The 15493-nt window shown below is 42.6% G+C and overlaps 1 protein-coding gene across 1 annotated transcript in view; it reads left to right on the forward strand.

Moving 5' to 3' along the window:
• The first annotated feature begins 315 nt into the window (after positions 1–315).
• SV2C (synaptic vesicle glycoprotein 2C) overlaps positions 316–15493 on the forward strand; it is a 213980-nt gene continuing 198802 nt past the window's right edge. Inside the window, exon 1 of the mRNA XM_059175276.1 lies at positions 316–584. The gene's annotated coding sequence lies outside the window, so the exon portion shown is untranslated. The remainder of the gene's footprint in view (positions 585–15493) is intronic.

Below are 15493 nucleotides of genomic sequence, written 5' to 3' on the forward strand. Positions count from 1 at the left end.
CCCTCCCCTGGCAGCAGCTAGGTCCCGCACTCAGAATTCCTTGGTGTCTTGGGGGACCAGACTAGGGGCGCCGCCCCCAGTACACCACTCAGAGTCACGCTTTACCCTCGCTGCAAACTCTCGGAGCCATGACTCCTCCGAAAGTACTTGCCACTTGGGGGTGGCTCCGCCCCTCCCCCCATGCCCCCGGTTCCACGCTGCAGCAAGACCTTAGCACCCCGACTTCCCGGAGCCAGTCAGCCCGCCCCGCACCGAGTCGTGCGCCGCTCCCGCCTCCCCTGTGCGCGGTGACTCCCTCCCTGCGCACCGCTAGTACTCTCGCCACGCCGCCGCCCGGCACTGCAGCACCGAGGGGAGGAGGCGCAGGCGGAGGAGGGGGAGGAGGACCGCAGCGTGCAAGCCCGGAGCCACTTTCCCGCCCCTCCTTTCGTCGCTGACACGCTCGGAGGAGTCACCACTCCGCGCGCTGCAGGCGAGAGTGGCAGACGGAGGCGGCCCCAGGGAGCGAGCTCGAGCGACGCCCGCGAGGCAGCAGCTGCAGCGCTGACACCACCTAGAGCAGGGGGTCCCAGGCGGCCAGAGCGGTGAGTGAGGGACCCCGGCAGCGGTGGCAGGTTTTCCAGCCGCCGCCTAATTTCCCTTCCGGACCCGGGAGCCGGGTGCTGCAGCGTGGGGAACTTTTTACTGCCTTGTAAAAGCGCAACTTTGCCCCGCGTGCCCCTGAGGAAACGGTTGCAGGTGCCTGGTGCTGCCCGGGCGGGTGCTTTTTTGCTGGGGCGGGACGGGGGAATTCAGGGTAAAGCAGATGAAGTGACTCTCGGATGCCCAGGGTAGGTCGGGGAGCCGGGCGCACTTTAGCCCGGATTCCCGGGGGACGCTGGAGGGCGGCAGCCGGGATTCGAAAGCCGCGCCCGCCTTCCGTGGGGACCTCCACAATACTTTGCTTACGTGGATGGACGGGGAGGGTGAGGTTGAATCAAAACAAGCAGCTCCGAGCCCCAGCCAGGCGTCCCACCTGTACTCCGACCCCAGCTTTGGGCTCAATTTTCCGGCGGGGATCCCTCTGCAGACCTGCGGGTGGCGGGAGAGCAGAGGCAGCCAGCCGCATTGGGCGCTGTGCGAGCCTGAAAGAAGCCCCGGGGCTTAAAAAACTATGCCACGGATGTCCCCGAAGCCCCCGTCTAGTGTCTGCGCGAGAACCGGAGAGGGATGGAGAACAGGGAATCCCGCGGGGCTGTGGCTGTTTGTAAGTGCCGCACTTCACTACATACACGACACCTTTATTCAGCAAAACCTACTGAGCGCCCACTGTGCTCCAAGTGCGGCGAAATAGACGGAATGGCGTGAGGCTCAGGGCGGGAGAGGGGCTATGACCCATAAACGAGCTACCTGGGTCATTTCAGGTGGCGGTGAGAGCTGTGGCGGCGATCACTCAATACACTTGACCCTTTCAATGATCAGACTCTTTCCCTTCCGCCTGGGTTCTAGAACTGGGAACACTTTTCTCCAGCTTGTCGCGGGGACCCTCCCCAGAGCTGGGCCCATGAAGACTGCAGAATATGGAGATGAACTTGTGGGGCAGCGGGCACCCCGCGGCAGATGCACAAAACCCAGGGCCTTTCTGTGGGCGTGCGGGGACCTTAGGCGCCGGGCGCGCGGGGGTGGAGGGGGTGGGGCTGAGTCACAGTGGCAGGAGGGGCCGCCTGGACGGCTAGAGTCGGCGGTTGTGGGGGGGGGGGCGCTCACGTCACCCGCTGCGTGTGCTAGTGATGCAAATGCAGACCCGCGAGGGGCAGGCGCGGGTGGGGGCTGGAGGGGAGGTGGCGGAGTCTTGATCTGGAAGAGCGCGCGTGTGCGTCAAAGTCTCTCGGGTGATGGATGCCCCGCAGCGCACCCCGCGCAGACAGCGCGCACCGGGCGGGGCTGCAAGGCGACTGTTGGGGGTTGGGGGTGCGCTGCGGCCCCGGCGGCGAGGAAGGCCCAGCAGGGCTGGGTCTGCGGGCCGGCCCGCAGCTCCGCAGTGCGCCACAGTGCCGGGAAGGCGCCGCAGCGACTAGGCTCTCTCCCGGGATCGAAAGATGGGGCGTCTTTTAAGGCGCCGCAGTGGGAATGCCCTGATGGCTTCCTCTCTCAGCAGACTGCCTTCCTAAATATTTAGTTGCTTGATAGCAGGAGCAAGTTGTTTCAGTTTAGCCATAATTCTGGAAGAGCATTTGGCATTCATCACTTTGGCGTTCACGCGTTTTCTGGGGCAAGTTCCGAAAGGCCTCGTGCTGGTGGCAGGTTTTCATGTGAAAGCTTTGACGTTGAGGTTCATGAGATGCCATAATGCTCATCCACCCCTTCACCATTCTTCAGGTTTGTCAGGACACCTGGCCTCTAAGTGGGGCTTGAGAATGGCTTTCAATATAGTGTGCGGCATTTCTCCTTTAGGACAGAAAAATGTGTGTTAAAAGCATTCCCCGGGGGAAAATAAAAAGCCCAATCTATGTTTCATTTTATTTATTATTATTTTTTAAAAAGACCCCACTTCTGGAAGCCTCCTGACAAAGGTTTTTCTACTGGCTTTGCTGAATGACTCCAGATTTGCAGGATATATGGCAAAAGGATTGAAAGGGGGGAGGTGGAGGGGAGGAAGGAAGGTAAAAAGGAAGGCAGTCATCAAAGAGCCCAGAGACAAAGATCCTAGTCCTGGCTTTTCCAAGCGTTATGTTATAATCACTTCTGACAAGTGACTTATCCTCTTGGGTTCATCCTCCACATTTGAGAAGTCTGAAAAATAGCTCAGACTAGCTCTTACTACAAAGTTGTTTTGAGGATAGAAGATGATGGTCTCAGCTTTGTGCCTACAAATTCTCTATGAATGGAAAATATGAAACACAGTCCCTTTAAGGGAAAAGGAAAACAATTTTATCTTTTAGAAAATTCTGGAGACATTCACCAGTGCTGTTCTTTTAATGAAATTTAGCTTTCAATGTCAGCAAATGCAGACAATAGACTTTTCCTAACAGTCTTATATAAAATCAGATGCCATTAGCTGCTGTCTGGAGAAGGGGTGGGGGAAGCTCTGGATTACATCTGAGTGTTTTGGGTGATGTTGTAGAGAAGGCAGATTTATTTTTCATGACCTGATGACAGTCAGACTGTGTGAGCAGCAGATTAGCCTAAGAGCTTTTAAGTAAAAATTCTACTCATTATTAATCCAGTCATATTCCTTAAGTGTGGAAGGTGCCTCAGAAAACAGGATGCAGTTTCCACCCTTAAAGAGATGACCACAAAGGGTATCATAATGTGCAATGTATCACGTGACCACAAGTCTCAGAAAATCCATTTCCTATAATTAAGGATATTATCTCTTACTCTAATGTTGATAATACAGTTCATGAATAAAAACATCTGATTTGTCAAAATGCCTTCCTAACTACTCACAGTGTTGTTATTCATGTTATTCATACATAATGCGGCATATCTATGAATGGTTAAAGTTAAGATGCCCTATTTAGCCAGTGCGGCTGTACCGAGGGAAAACCCATGATTCACCAGAAATAAATGGAGAAAGATCCGTGCATTGGGTAGTTTGGTACTTTTCTGGTTCTGATATTCTTTCCCTCCGTGAAATACAGAAATACATGATGAGTTATATTTTATTTTATTTTTTAAAATTTTAATTCCAGTATAGTTAATACAGGCTGTTATGTTAGTTTCAAGTGAAGTATATAGTGATTCAACAGTTCTGTACGTTACTCAGTGCTCATCATGATCAGTGAACTCTTAATCCCCTTCAACTATTTTACCCATCCCTCTGCCCACCTCTCTTCTGGTAACCACCAATTTGTTCTGCAAATTCAAGAGCCTGCTTTTTGTTTATCTCTCATTTTTTCTTTGTTCATTTGTTTGTTTCTTAAATTCTACATATAAATGAAATCACAAAACATTTGTCTTTCTCTGACTGACTTACTTCACTTAGCACAATACCCTCTAATTCCATCCATATTGCAAATGGCGAGATTTCATTCTTTTTTTATGGTTGAATAATATTCCATTGTGTGTATACCACACCTTTCTTTATCCCTTGATGAGTTATATTTTAAATTTGAACTTTACTTGTAAGTAGAATATAAGAAGTGTTTTTGTTAACTCACATTGCGATTTTACATGGAACTGTGGGCTCTGTTTTTGTAGAATAATTGATCTGCTAGATTTTGTATTATGCCATTATGATTATGGATTAAAACATTTTTAAAAAAGATTTTATTTATTCATTTCACAGAGAGATCACAAGTAGGCAGAGAGGCAGGCAGAGAGAGGGAGAGAGAGAGAGGAGGAAGCAGGCTCCCCGCCGAGCAGAGAGCCCGACGTGGGACTCGATCCCAGGACCCTGAGATCGTGACCTGAGCCGAAGGAAGCGGCTTAACCCACTGAGCCACCCAGGCGCCCTGGATTAAAACATTTTTAAAAGACCAAGATTGAAAAATAATCTCAGGTTTACTAATCTCAGTCAAGCAGATACTCAGATGAATTTAACATGACAAGTTTTATTTTATTTTATTTAAAGATTTTGTTTTTAAATAATCTCTATACCCAATGTGAGGCCCAAATTTACAACCCCAAGATCAAGAGTTGTACACTCTACCAACTGAATCAGACAGGTGCCCCTAACATGACAAATTTTAAATGCTTTCTCTTGAGCCCCCAATGCATACCATGGCTGCTCTATCATTTCCTGTGGACAGGATGTCCTGCAGATGATTAATACTGGAAAGTAAGAACTCTATTAATGGGCTTTAGTCTCCTTATAGCACTTGGGCCCTCTTACAACTCAAGAGCACAATGAAAATTATGACTGATTAGACCAAGTGCTTTTTCTTATTATTTGCTACTCTGAAAATCCTGTGGATTAGACTCTGTGTATAGCTGAAGAGACCTATGATTCTCAGTAGTCCTGTGTATCATGCTTTCCTGGGGAGCTGATTCAAATGGAGATGTCTGAACTTCATCCTAGATATTCTAAGTAATTCTATGCGTGGGCCCAGAATATACTGTTTACCAGGATCTGCCAAGTGGGTTATATGTCTTCAATAGGGGTCTACCCTTGCAGGAGTGCTTGAACTAGTACTTGACAGGGTAGCAGCATGACAGGGCTTTGTAGGCTGTGTTGTTCTCTTCGATGTTTATTGAATCTCTGCTTGAAGCTCTCAGGGAAATCACCTTCCAGCTGGAAAGACAGACTTCAAGAGGACCCAGTTCTGTGGTAGGAGTCAGAGGCAGAGTTGAGTGAGAGGGGTGGTTGGGAAGAACCCTGTGGAGACAGTTAGGTAGATGGTATCACAGAAGGGAAGGCCCAGAGAGAAGGAGCAACATTTGTGGCAGATTGCTCTGGTGCCAGAACCTTAGCTTGGCCTTCACGGTCCTGGATGGCTTGGCCCCTGCTCACTTCTGTAACTTCACTTTGCTTAACCTCCAAACCTCTCCCGTCCTAGCAACCTTCAAACATCAGCACAGTCCTGCTACAGCAGCCTTATCACGTGCTCTACCCTACCTTCACCATGTTAACTCCTGATGTTCTTTAGACTTCCATCATCTTTCCTTTCTGGGACAGCTTCCCAACCCTCTTGGGAGATGAAAATTCTTTATTCTCTTACAGTGTTCTTTTCTTTATAAATAAGGTAGTTGGAAAAAAAACAGGATACTCAGTAACTTTGAATGCAGATTAATAAAACTTCTCTTAATCTAAGTGTGTCTCAAATATTGCATGGGTCATAGTTACAGTAAAATGTTATTTGTTGTTTATATGACATTTAAATTTATCTGGGCATCCTATGTTCTTATTTGCTGAATCTGGCAACTCTGTTTATAAAACTTGTTTATTTTACTGTTTCCTCTTTTGAAAAAGTGAGATTGTTTCATTAAAGCCCGTCTCTCATGGCTGAACTACAAACTCCATGTGGCCAAGGACAGAATTAGAGATAGGTTGTTGTTTGGTCTTGCTGTTTATCCCTAGTGTCTAAAACAGAATCTGAAGCATCATAAGAGCTCAGTAAATTTTATCAGATGAATTAATGAGCTGCTTGAGAAAAATGGTATAACCATAGACAAATTTCTTTCTTTCTTTCTTTTTTTTTTAAAGATTTTATTTGTTTATTTGACAGAGATCACAAGTAGGCAGAGAGGCAGGCAGAGAGAGAGGGGGAAGCAGGCTCCCCGCCGAGCAGAGAGCTCTATGGGGGCTCCATTCCAGGACCCTGAGATCATGACCTGAGTGGAAGGCAGAGGCTTTAACCCACTGAGCCACCCAGGCACCCCCAAGTTTCTTAATCTCTTTGAGCCTTAATTTCTTCAGCTGTCAGAAGAGGATTTTTATGTCTACTTTCTAGGACTGTGTATAAAGGGTAAATGGAGAAAACATACATAAAGCTGCTATTGTGTTGCTTTGCAGGCATTGTACTGTAAAAGATGTCTTTTCTCTTCAATCAGTATTTGTTTTATAACATGACAGGGTTCTTTCTTAATGTGGGAAACCCTGCTTCCTTTTTATTATAATGCAATCCTCTAAGTAGTCAAATGTTTCCTGAATATTTACCTAATGCAAGGTACTCTGGAGACTGAGCTGTGCAATTCCTAAGGTCCTATTCTCAAGGAGCTCCCATCTGTGGAATGTTAACACTGAGGGCTTGCTTCATGGGCCCCATGGGGGTCTCATGGTTAGAAAGCCCCTGTGTATGGTTGATACTCTGCCATCACCTCTTGAAACTTTTTGAACAAGGGGCCCCATGTTTTCCTTTTGTCAGTTAGTAGCTAATCCTGGGAACCTATGTGTATTTGTACATACCTATGCATGTGGATCATGCAGACTTTATCATGACCCTGGGCCTCTCATTACTCAGAGAACTTGTGATTTTTTTCCCCCTTGTTATATGGTTTGTAATTGACTGAACCAAAATCAGTGTCTTTACTGGTATATCACGACGGTCTTCACCTGATTACAACCATCCAGTGTGGTCCAAATCTTTGAATGAGCATCAAAAACTTTTAAACAACTAGCTTTAGGGGGCCCTTGGGTGGCTCAGTGGGTTAAAGCCTCTGCCTTCAGCTCAGGTCATGATCCCAGGGTCCTGGGATCGAGACCTGCATCGGGCTCTCTGCTTAGCAGGGAGCCTTCTCCCTCCTCTCTCTCTCTCTGTCTGCCTCTCTGCCTACTTGTGATCTGTCTGTCAAATAAATAAATAAAATCTTAAAAAAAAGAAAAGAAAGAATTAGCTTTAGGTCTCCCATCCTTGGGTCATTTCCATGGACCTTCCCTCCCTGTCACCATTCTTGCAGTTGCTGAGAGACCACAGCTTCAGTTTCTAGGTCTGCCTTCGTAGGAATGCCAGGAACACCGGCAATGTATTTTAGACTCTGTCCCCTCCAGTATTCAGGTTTCTAAATCTGTGGATCCACACAAGATAAATAGTCATCTTGGGGTGTTGAAATTGTTCTAAGAGAAATATCTGAAATGTTTGTTCTTTGCTTTAAATTACCCAGCTGAGTCACACAGCTCAGGAGCCTCTGCACAGGGAACAACCAAGCGTTTTAGCAATGGGTAGAGAAGGTGACCCACTTTGTCATTTCCAGCTCTGACTGGCTTGTTTTAAAATATACTCATTGTAATATTACTCTCTGGTAGTGCTAAGTACACCATTTTTTCTTTTTTTAATTTTTGTGCTTCTGTATGTTTGTATTGAAGAAGCGACATTCTAGTATTTCCATTGGGACATTCTCATGTTTGCCTTCACACTAGTATTATTTTCAACATGTGACACCATGCTCCAGTTAATGCACATTAAACAAATTATGAGCTGCATTCAACATGAAAGTAATTTAAGTATAAAGGTAATTATTTTTTGAAGTATCCCGTTATATGTGCAGCCAGGGTTTCCTTTTAGCCACGTCAGTGTGGAGGTAGACATACAGGTCCAAACTGGCATCCACAGTCATTCCCCTGGTTTTATTCCTTCCACAGCTGCGGATTCCCCGTCTGCTGCAGGAGTCTTACTACTTCTTTGAGCTCTCAGGGATAATGCCTGTGGTCCTTGCCTCTGTTTCCCCTGCAGCAGCATCCCATTGCCCAGGATGCCTGGCTCCAGGATTATTGAACCTCCTGATGCTACCAAGTGCTCCTAATGTCCCTGGAGAGTGTAGAGGATGTGCAAATATATTGTGCTGGTGAGAAACATTGCAGGTGACACCACGTCCTGTATTCACAATCCATTTTCCCTTCTGACTCCAACCCATTGTCCTAAGACCATAAATTATGGGTCTCAGATGGTCTTCTGCTTGGACTAAGTGCTTTAATGGGAGATGTCTTAGTCCTTCCCTTCCAGACATGCTCAGAAGTACCAGAATATTAAGACAAATCATGAGAATTTTGCACAGGATGTTCTGTGCATATTATTTGTGGTAGTGAAAAATTGGAAACAATCTGAATGTCCTTCAGAGGGTGATCAGATCAAATATGGTTTATCTAAATAATGAAATACTGCACAACCATTGAAAAGAACGATTTCCATGTACTAACATGGAAATATTTGAAGATAAGTTATGAATTAAAAAATACAGCAATTTATTGACCAGAATATGTCATATGTCTCTATTAAAAAATTAAAGTACATCAAAAAGCCTAGAAAGACAAAGACCAAACTATTATCTTTTGGGGATTAAAAGGGAGAGGACCTGATACTTCTCACTTCATATATTTCTGAAGTATTTGAGTTTTTAACAATAATTACATGTTACTTTTATAATTAAGGCATTAGTAGAATTAGTAAAAATTAATTTCAAGTTGCCCTTGTAATGATGTTTCTCAAATATGTCCAGATATTAATGTTTTAGTGGCTAAAATTCAGTGTCAGTTTTTCCCATGGATATTTTTTTAGTTCATAGTACAGGAAGGTAATTGAGGTTGTGAGAACATAAATTATTTTGGTGCTCAATAAAGCTGTTTTCATTTTGAATGAAAAAGGGGAACTCACCTATAAACATCCAATACAGTGGACCCTGAGAGGAGCTGTGCATTGCTGACTTAGGTCATTAAAGTCGAGGACCTCTCTTCCATCTTCCACCTGTGTTCTCAATAAATCTTGTGTGTCCAGTGGCTGTCAAAAGCCTGTATTTCTCCTCAGAATGTTTTGCTTTTAGGAACATTTTTCATCCTATGGCTGTGTACTTGATGGGATGGGAGGTGGACGATTTTTATCTTCTCTTCCATGGGTCTGGAATGTTCTCCCTCCCACCACTTACCCTACCCCGACTCTCAACATATACCCACTCATGGAAAAGACTCCGACTTGCCTCAAGCCTCAGCTTAAAACTTCACACCTCTTCCTGGTAATTTGGGCCCCTTTCTTTGTTTCTCCCTTGTAGCCACCACCATCATAGTGCTTTTCACACTTTGTCATTGTGACTCTCTACATGATTTCCCACTGAATTCTGAGTCCCTTGAACTTAAGGGAAGAGGCCAAGTCACTGAGATCTTTGTAACTCCAGGTTCTTGACACATAGAACACATTTTAAATATTTATTAAGCCTTTTTAAGTGAAGTATAATATGCGGAGACCAAAATGTGCATATTAAAAGGATATAGCTAAACTGATTTTCACAAACAGAGCACATCTCTTTAGCCAACACCCAGATCTTGACAGGGGTGATTCCCGGCACTCTAGCAGTACCTTGCATGTCTCTTCCAGACGTAACCTCCTTCTGGAGGTGCCTAACCGTTCTCCCTGTCGTGCTCAGATGCCCATTGTCTGGGAAACTGCTTGGCAGAGCCTTATCACTGCTGATGGACTTGAGAATGTCATGACTGTGCCCAGAGAGGATGCTGTCTCCGGATGGCCAAACTCTCAGTCCGCCAGATGCCAGAGGCAGGGAAAGCAGTCCTAATTTGTTCTCTACTCTCCTTGGTTCCACCTGTGACCTGAGTCTAAGTCCCTCATGAGCAATTCTGTCATTTGACCTCCACTTCTATCAGGTTGGATACATTCACTTCTGTTTCTGATTTGCTAATATTTCTTATGAATGTGTGCAGAATTTCATCCAGTGCTTTTAAGTCTGGATGAAATTATAAGATTTCATATCAGATTGTAATGAATGTAAGATTTATTACAAAATGATTTCTTTTTATAGATAAATGCTCCAGAGTTTCCATTTCTTCTTATATCCATTTTGGTAAACAGTGTTTAAAAAAAAAAAGAAAGAAATTTGTCAATTTTATTTAGATTATCAAGTTTATTGCATAGTTATTTAAGATCACTGGTTTGTTTGTATTTTATGAACTCTTGTGATTCTTATATCTAATTGTATTTCTTCATTGCTTTGGATACTTCAGTCAATTTTTTTGTATAGATTCTAGAGACTTCAGAGTCATGTGGCATTATCGGTAGATCATTAAAAATGTATGTGAATTATTTAAAATGCATTCCTATCTCATTGGAACATGGAATCATTGCCTGTGGTTATTTGCAAGTATTTAAGCCCACGATTTCCTTTATTTACCATTAATCAGCTCTGAAAATATCAGAACATTAGTAACTAGATAGAATGACAGATACATTTAATCAATTTTACAAATATCTGTATGATAGAAGCCAGGTTTACAAAAGATTCCAATTTCTTTAAAAGCAAAGTTGTTGATAAAAATTAACTACTCATAGGCGTGCTATGATCTAATGGTTGTTTAGTGTATACATGTTTATAATCTGAACAGACAAATGAACCATGATTTGAATTTTCATGACAAGGGTTTTATTTGGTGAAAACCATGAACCATATTCAATTCTTACTACTCTTTGCCTGCCTTTACAGTCTGTCAGACTGTGGTAAACTTTGCAGATTCTATTCCTTAGTGATTGTAGAGGAGCAAGCTCATGAAATTCACACTGGCATGGTTTGTTGGAGAACTCTTCCATATCCCAGCAACTCATTATAGCTAGTGACTCAGCGTTGCATATTTTTTATAGTGCTGCTTAGCTTCTACCTTTTCCTTGGATCCCACCATTCCTTCTTTTTCCCAATATCCATCCATTCCCTGTCCAACATCATGAATTTCTTTTTTTAAAATTTAAATTCAATTAGCCAAGTTATAGTACATCATGAGTTTTTGATATAATGCTCAGTGAATTTGTTATTGATTTTTCTATCCCTCCTTTAACTGTACTTGCCTCCCTTATGCTGGGGTGGGGTGGTTTGGGGGGAGAGGAAATCTCATTTGATACATCTAATATTTACTGCTACATCATAGTGCCTAACTGGTTGCTCTAAAATTTAGTGACCTAAAGCAATTTCTTTTTGCCCATGCATCTCTGGACTGGCAGAATTTTTAATTTATATTGACCTTTGCTAGGTTTTCTCTGAATTACAGGGTAGGGTCATGTCTTTAATTCTACTTGGAATAATTGGCTACCCAGTTTATATCTTTTGCCTGGAGATGACAGAACTACAGGAAAGGTGAGTGGAAACATGTGATGCCTCTTAAGCCTCGGCTCAGGGCCCATGCATGTCACTTCAGCCCATGTTCCACTGACCAAAGACATAATGCATAGGGCAGTTCCACACAACAGAGTGTTGTCTCACACACTGTACAACGTTCCCGTGTCCCATCAGACATCCATTTAAGTAAAAATTTCATTTCTAATAATTCAAGTCGAGAACTTTTTCTGTATTTTCTGTATTTCTATAAAATACAAGTAATTTTTTGCATAGTTTTTATATATATTTTCTTTGGGCGAAACTACTTATCAATCAATCAAGGGAAGGCTATCCTTTGTTTTATTCAAAATCTTACCAAGAGTTAGTTGCTCATCATTTCCAACAATCATGTCACCAGCAGTAGCACACACCAATTGTGGTATTTAAGTTGCTAATAAGCACACCTCTGTTTGTCTCCTTGGTTTTTGTTTTATTTATGGTGATTATACACTTAGAAGCAAGCATTCCATGTCTTCATTTTGTATTTTAGAGTTGTTACACTAGAACATTTACATATTTAAAAACACATTTTGTTATTTTTTTCTATTTCTCCTTGACACTTTATGTATGCAGGTGGGATATTTTATTTATAAAAATTATATAATAAGGCATTGCAAAATGTATGTTATTACTAGATGTTGTTGGATTGCTCTAAATTCTGCACATTTTAATACCACATGTAGTAAGCCGACTTATATTTGGGGATGAGAAGGTATAAGTCGTAATGCAGGGAGGGCTCTTCCATTTTGGCATTTTCTCTGAAGGGAGCATGCTCTTTCTATGGAAGACTGCCACATTACTCTCTCTGTAGTATAGGGATAGGGGTGATGTAGGAGCTGGACTTGTTTATAGAAATGGTATGTCTGTAGAAAATATACAAGCTTTTATCATAATTCTTCTTCCAAGCCTCACCCAAAATGCAAGCAGTGGGAAGACTTGAGTTGTGAAGGCATGAATTTTTACTGTCTGCTCTAATCTTGATTAGTAATGGTTATGGATGGGGAAAGCTTATAGGAATGAAGAAAAAGACATTTTCAAAGATGGCTGCTCTAACAACTGCGAGAGATGCCCAGTAGGAGTCTGGTGGTTTCTTTCTAACCCTGCTTTCCAAATAACAATTTCTTGTTATTCTCTGAGGTTACTGCTAGACAATGTTTCCTATGGGATTCCCTTGCCTGTCTTCTGTGTTTGAGGTGGGAGCCATCTCAACTGCTTCCACAAGAGACTGACAAAACAGGGAATGAAAGGTAGTTGACCTGTCTTGGTCTGTAGTTCAAAGATAAGAATATTTTTCTTATCAACAGAAATTGATGTAAGGGTAATTCAAAAGGGAGACATTTAAGGAGTGACCTGGGACTGAAAATGTATCCAGTTAGTGTGCCTTTTAATCTAAAGTGAGAGTATTGATAAGGGCATCACACGCTATCTATGGTGTGCAGAGGACACTGTTACTAGGGCAGAGTTCCAAACATTCATTACTCTGAACCTGAATATGTAATGATCATGCCTGCCTTTTGGAATACAGATGTGTGTGCACAAGAGGGCTTGATTATATTCAAAGGCGGTGAATAATAAAAAAAAAAAATCCTAACCCCTAAAGGTTAAGATCCACTTCCCAGCAAGCCTGAGGAGAAAAGCCAGTGATTAATATAATTGAATGTGAGACATGAATACAGGCCATCTTATACTTTCAGCTTTATTTAACATCAGGAGAATGATACAATTCTTCTTTAAGGGTGACACCAGTGGAACACACTGGCTGCGGAAGATTTGGAGTCATTTGAGCTCTGCCTACATTATACACTGACAAGACCTGAGCCAAAGTTAAAGGGATATTTTGCAATAGACAACTAATTCATTTACTCCCAAGTTTTTTACATTATCTACACCCTTATTATTACCATATTACATACCTGCTATGTTGATGTCCACATCAGAAATTTAGTGTAACATCATATTGCATTTAATAAAGCTCCTAAAAAATAAAAAAAATAGATTTCCTAAGTAAAGATAGAAAATAAGAGTTCATACTCTGTCTGATCGTTGGCTTAGAAATTTTTTTCACTGAGTAAATGGTTTTGAATTAGGGTAACACAAAATTTTAAAAAATCATATGATGTACTGTCTTTGCCTAAAGTTAAAAAGTGCAATGAACCTGAGCTCTGGGAGCTCCCAGTGATGCTTTAGAAGTTACTTCTGCACCTCCTCCTGGCCATATTAGTGCTTCCTTTGCTGGTATGTATGTTTTTGTTGGGCTACTGTGTGTGTGTATGTCTTGTCTGCATGTCCTCCGCTGGTAGTGATGGGTTGTGACATCTTCACTCAGGAAGTCGTGACAATGTTAAGTGCTTCTCAGGGTTTTCTGATTGCATGGTGCTTTTCTGCTTGGAGGGGTTTCCTCTTTCCCTTGAAGGATAACTAACCATTGAGTTTTTTTCGTTTGGCTGACATATGACAACACAAAACTCTTTGATAACAGTTTTTACTGCCCGTGACTGACAGCATTGGGAATCAGGATGCCTAGCTTCTGAGTGTAACAGCTTCTCAGGTGAGCGCCTACACATGCCCTCAGCCTGAAGGCCATTTGGCTTTACAGTCACGAGGGTTCATCCTACCTTCTAGTCATGGTGAAGGGATTTAGGATGATCTTGTCTGATTAGATCAGATTTTCCTTCTTTTCACCAAGCTGAGTTTTTCATTCAACATTCCAAACTGAATTCTAAGGACTAGTATGTGTCTGTGTCTGTATATTACTTAGGCTAATCACTCTCTTATGTCTCAGAAGAGATGAAATTAGGAGTTGATGGCCAGATCTGAGTTTTCACTCTTAAGTCGAATTTGGTAAATGTGGCAAAAGCCTCTGCATGTAGAGCCCTGTTAGCAAAATGAGCAAGCTATTTTATTTGTGAAATGCTCAGAGAATAGTTATAATGTTGATGGACTGTAAAATTAGCAAATAGTTATTAACTTTGTTAAGTATTAGGATTATAAGAAAAGAAGGAACTTTAGATGAATCACAACATGTATTATTTGGTCCTTACTTGTATAAAGCCACATTTTAACTCAGCTGAGGTTCAAGGTTGGCTGTTCATTTACTTGTTTATTAGCTCAAAAGCTATACATATGTTAAATGAAAAAATACAGCTTCCCTGTATGTGAAGAAAACTAACATCCAAACTACAGTTAATCCAATATAGCAGTAGTTACCATTCTAAATGGATACTTTTTCCTATGAGAGCATAAAAAGTAGCAGAATGTATCTTAAGGATTTAAAGTTTCGATGCTCAAGATGGTTCTTACCTTTTCTTTTCTTCTTAATAGGACATAGGAGAAAGACTTGAATAAATAACTGAAATGTTTTCAAATGAAATAAAAATTTCAATTCCATTTCAGTTAACAAATTGATCATCTTCTTTGTGCAAGGGATATGCTGTGATCACTAGGGAAAATGAGCTGGGTAGGATTCAGCCTGTGATCTCAAGCACACAGACTTGTGAGGGAGGGCTCAGATGGGTTATATAGAAATTTTGTTGAACAAAGAGCAGGCGTTTGGTATAAGCAGTCCAAACCCCTGCAGTGGTTTGAACATGGCACAGGAACATTTCCTTAGGGGCTTCTCAATCCCAGCACTATTGATGTTTGGCCCAGATAATTCTTTGTCGCAGGGGGTTGTGCTGTGCATTGTAGGAGTTGGCCGCATCCATGACTGATACCCACCAGATACCAGTAGTATTTTCCCCTCCAGTCATCACATTCAAAAATGTCCCTGAACATTACCAAATATCTCTGGGTAGTAGAGAGTGTGCAAGATTGCCCCCAGCTGAGAACTGCTGACTTGAAGTATAAAGAGAAACTTCAGAAGCAATCACTTTTGAGGTGAGCCTTAAAGAGCAGTTGGGATTTTTTTTCAGGCAGGGAGGGAGATGCAGGATATTTGAGGCAGAGATGGAGTAAGTCTAGGAAAGTGCAAGTTATCCTGCTGATGGGG

This window comes from Mustela lutreola, chromosome 5 (assembly GCF_030435805.1).
Source record: "Mustela lutreola isolate mMusLut2 chromosome 5, mMusLut2.pri, whole genome shotgun sequence".
In the NCBI taxonomy this organism is placed as follows: domain Eukaryota; kingdom Metazoa; phylum Chordata; class Mammalia; order Carnivora; family Mustelidae; genus Mustela; species Mustela lutreola.